Consider the following 5,296-nt stretch of genomic DNA (forward strand, 5'->3'; position numbering starts at 1 on the left):
AAACTTGACTACTCGAGTTCTACAATCTATTGATGCATAACAGGCATGAAGTCAGTCCATATCTAAAATGATATCAAAATCTACCATATCTAATTCAACTAAGTCAGCCATGGTACTCTTGTGATTGATGGAAATTGTACAATCATGATAAACTATCTTTACTAGAATACACTCACCAACAGGTGTAGAAACACTGAAGGGTTCACTAAGTTGCTCAAGCAGAACGTTAAAATTCATCACAACTTACGGAGTTACAAAGGATAACTTGCTCCTGGATCTAGCAAAGCCTAAACATCGAAATTAAATACTTGGATCATACCAGTGACAACATTTGGCGAATCCTTGCTCTTGGCGACTAGCGATGGCATAAAGATAGTTTGATCCTCCGCCTGCCCCTAAAGCAGCTCCTCTAGATACAGCTCTGTCTGATGGAGCAACTGAAGAAGACTGGGCTCTATTGCCCACATTACCGTTACCTTGCTTGTCTTTGGACACTCTCGCATAAATAACCATTCTAGCCACACTTGAAACATCCAGTGTAGCCATCACGACACATCCTTGAGTGGTTCCTACCACACTTAGCACATGCGGGAATCTTAGTAGCCCCTTGTGCCATACTACCTTGCGACTGTGCAGATCTAGATCTGAAATTCTGGGAATTCTGACTATTGTACTCATATTTGTTTCTTGGTGCAGTTGCACTAATAAATAATGGAACAGGTCCCTTCTGCTTATGTTGGAAAGATTACCGGTTAGCCTTACTCTTTTGCTGACTGGATTCATTCCCTTATGTCTTAACTCTCTTGTTCTTAAACTCTTCCTTATGCCTTATCTTGTCCTCCTCAACTTGTTGCACATTGATCATCAGCCTTGCTATGCCCATATCATCTATTAACATGGCTGACTTACTATCCTTATTTGACAGACGAGGAAACCCAATAACGAATAAACTCATCATGTTCCTCATGTCGACAACCATCTTTTTGCTTCTCTTAGCTCACGGGGAAAGAAGCACCCCATGAAGGCACTCTAGAAAATAGTCCAACTCACAATCTGTTACGCGTAAGCACGAGTTAGAAAGAAACTGTATAAAGAGGGAACTCTATTGCAGCCTCCTAATTATAGATGTGGCGCGCTTCACACCAATAACTAGGACTCTACATACACGGATTCATAGACTCCCTGGGACTCTTGAACTCTGTGTCTGATACCGAGTTTGTCACCCCCCGAGCCTACACTCTGGGCGGGACTGGCACTCGAGAACCATTGCTGGCCCCAAGCGAACCCTTGGCCTGACTTAATTACTCAACGGAAGACTTTAAGCATTAAGAAAAGAACTCAAATGCAAGATAACTCAATTGTCTCAAACTAAACTCATAATGTTTTAGAAATAAACATTTAATTTAGCCAAAGTGGCAACTCAAAACTTAACATAAGTCAATAACAAGGTAAAGACAAAGACACTAATTGAATGTCTATCTTTGAAACCTCTAATAACTGAGATGGATGTCGGGACAAGACCCACCACATCCTAATGAACTAAATATTGAAAAGAAATAAAAAGGGATCCTCCGGAAGAAATGAGGCTCACCAATAAACTCTGGAGATCAACTAGAATCAATGATGCGATGTATGTTGATCCTGGTCACCTGTGTCTGCATCATAAAAATATGCAGGCCAAATGGCATCAGTATATTGAATGTACGACTATGCAAGGGGAAATACTAAACATAACATAATCTTGAAAGGAATCTGAAAGAAACACTTACCTTGGCTTTACTAAACTCATGAATAACTTAACTCAATATCAAGCAGCAATACACATGCAATATATAGAAAGCTTTTAAAACAGTAGAAAACAACTTAGTCCGTTAAAGAAAATGCAATAACAAATTCAACTTTACTTATATAATAAAGTAATATAGTTTATGTGGGAGATTCTCTAACCGACAACCACCACTATGAGCCTAAGTGGTGATATAACGTCTTTCCCACATTTGCCAGAACTATTCTATACTTTGTCGTAATATAGAATGCCTTAACTAAGTGGATCCACTAGTCTATGCTAAAAAGCACTTAAGGATTCATCTAAAAAGTATAATCCTTTACTACCCATGATAGCTACATGGTTTATAGAGACGTGAGTTATCTGAACTCAAACTCGTCCCCATATCGATGCTCAATACTACTCCCAAAAATACTCAACTCATATGTTTAAAAACATAACTTCTTTCTTTGGTTTGATATAATTACTCATAACTTAGCTTAAAAGCTCTATTGGAATCAATGTTCCCTTTCTTGCTCAAATGTGAAAACATTTACTCTTGAAATGAAAACTAGCTCAGAGGCTTTTTTGGAAGTCAAGGTTTCCTTTCTTCTTTAAATATGAAAACATTTTACTCTTTGGGAATACATAGTCCCGAGATACTCTTTTGAAGAAATGAACTTCAAACTTTACTCTTTACTCAACTCAAAACTCAAGTCTTAAAACAAAGTTAAAACATTTGTAGAAGACTTTTGGAAGACTCCATGAACTTCTCTTGACTTGGCTCTTAACTTCTCTTGACTTGACTCTTAACTTCTCTTGACTTGATTCTTAACTTCTCTTGACTTGACTCTTAATTTTCCTTGAATGGAATTATGGATTCAAGGATTGTGATTTGTGATTGGAATGATCTCATGATGTTTAGGAGTGCTTTTAGATAGTTATACATGAGAAAAGATCAAGAAATCACTCTCTGGATACCAGTCCGCGACGCAGAGATGTATTTAAATGTTTGGTCACGAAAATACTTTTTGAGAAAGAACGGTCCGTGACCGCTCTGCGACGTGAAGGAGCTTTTCCCAAATCTGGTGAGCAGGTCCGCGACGCGGAGGCAGTGCCCAGATTCGCCCGACTATTTTCCTTTTTCATTTTCCAGCCCCAATTCGCCTAAACTTGGTTCTTTTTCCCAAATTCTATTTAGATTCAGATACCCAGCAAATGGACCTAAGAACCTAACTCCAAACAACTCTATAATTCGACGTAATGATCTCAGAAACATCTCAATCTCAGCCCAATTCAAGAAATGACATCAAATTGAAGTATACATGTCAAGAATATCAAACTTGCAAACTCTTTTAGGACGAATTCACACTGAAATAACATGTTTGGCACGTGGGTGAAAAAACTCAACATTATGAAAGCCTCACATACCTCGTAGGGATTAACCCTTGGCAAAATCCACACAAAAGTCTCCAAGAACTTGACGAACAACGAACTTTTCTTCCCCTTTCTCCTCTTTTCTCTTTTCTCCAAGCCCTAGCGTATTTTGGTAAAAGTGTAAACTGATCTAATTCTGATTAGACCCTAACTAAATTACCAAAGACGAAATAAAACAATTGGGCAAGGAAAAGACCAAACTACCCTTTCAAAATCCGGAATGGGCTTTCCTTATCCAAATAACCCAACTTCCAATGGGCATATCTCACTCATACGAACTCAGAATCATGTAAACTTGGCGGCGTTAGAAAGAAAATTGAACTATATTTCCTACGGTATATAGGAGCACACCTAAATCATCCTGAACTAGGATTTATGCTCGTTTGAAGTTGACAAAAAACCATACTTAACATAACTTACCAAGTTTTCTGATTTTTCCATTCTTTCCTAAAATGACTATTTCCAATTTTTAACTCTTCCTAGTTCTTTCAAATAGCGAGATGTTACAACTAAGGAGGAGTAGTTTCATGAATTATTCTCAATGATCTAACAAAAGAATTAAAGTCATTTGACTCATATTCATGGCCTCTATCACTTCTAATTCTTTTTATTTTTCTTCCAAACTGATTTTCAACTTCATGGAGATAAACATTAAAGTTTTCAAAAGCATCACTTTTATTTTTTAACAAGTAAACATATGTAAATTTAGAAGAATCATCAATGAAAGTCATAAAATATATATTTCCTCCACGAGTTAAAATTCCTCCAAGTTCACAAATATCAGTATGAACTAACTCTAATAAATCAGTTTTTCTTTCAACTTGAATCTTAGTGATTTTGGCTTTACTACAAGCCTCACGCTTTTCAAAATTCTTTTTAATCATTGAAATTAATCCTAAACTACTTATGATTCAAACATAACGATCATTAATATGACACAAACGAGCATGCCAAAATTAGTAGAAGAAAGCATTCAAACATAAGTAGAAACTTTATTCATTTCAACATTCAATTTGAACATCCCATCACAAGCATACCCCTTTCCCACAAAAATATCATTTTTCACAATTACATATTGATCAGATTCAATAATTTGTTTAAAGCCTGCTATATTAACAAGAAAACTAGACATCAATTTTTTTCTCATGGAAGCAGTATAAAGTACATCTTTCAAAGTTAATACCCTTCCAGAAGTAAAACACAATTTGACATCACCCGTTCCAAGCACTTGAGTAGTGTGTGAATCACCAAGTACACTACAACAAATGTTTTTCATCGGCCAAGCAGTAGTCCTTCTTGACTTGTCCCCTCCAGGATACAACAGTCTAATCATAAAGTGTAACTTAACAAACTCTGGACAAGAGTTGAGTCCAAAGTTCTACAAAAAGAACACCTCTATTCAACTAACACTACTAAAAAACTGCTTAAAAATGACGGACAGAAAAGCGACGGACTTAGAGACGCTGTCCGTCGCTTTTTATTAAATATAAAAGACATATTGCCATTTTCTTATTTTCCACTCATTCTCTTCACTCTTATTCTCTCCCTTCTATATATATATATATCGATATTCCTCCCCTTCCCTGTTGCCGTCGCCATCGCCGGTCATCGTCCTTTCCCAGTGCTGCCCTTCCCTGTCTCCTGCCGCCCTTCCCCGTCGCCGTCGCACGCTACAGGTAGGGTTAAATTTTATTTTTTTATCAATTCTAGTGATTATAATTGATTATTTGTTAGTATATTATTGTTTTTGTTTGTTGGGTTGTGTTATTCAATTGTTAATTTGATTTGATTACTGTTAGTTAGGTATAGATAATTGAAGATTTCTATTTTAGGGTTCTTAAAAAAAAATTGGGCATTGTTAGTTAGTGAAGAATTAGCATTTTTGTATTTTAGGACTAGTTTAAACTTGAGAATATGTAATTTGAGGTTAAATTGAGATTTTTTTGGATTTGATTTTAGGACTAATTAGTAAAGTGTTAATAATTTGAAGTTAGAAATTAGTAATTGAAGTGTTATGAGTAGAAGATGAATGTTTGAATGTCATGAACTTAGAACTTGAACTTGAACTTAAAATTTGAACTTGAACATGAATTT

The sequence above is a fragment of the Solanum tuberosum genome, unplaced genomic scaffold (assembly GCF_000226075.1).
Source record: "Solanum tuberosum cultivar DM 1-3 516 R44 unplaced genomic scaffold, SolTub_3.0 scf00171, whole genome shotgun sequence".
In the NCBI taxonomy this organism is placed as follows: Eukaryota; Viridiplantae; Streptophyta; class Magnoliopsida; order Solanales; family Solanaceae; genus Solanum; species Solanum tuberosum.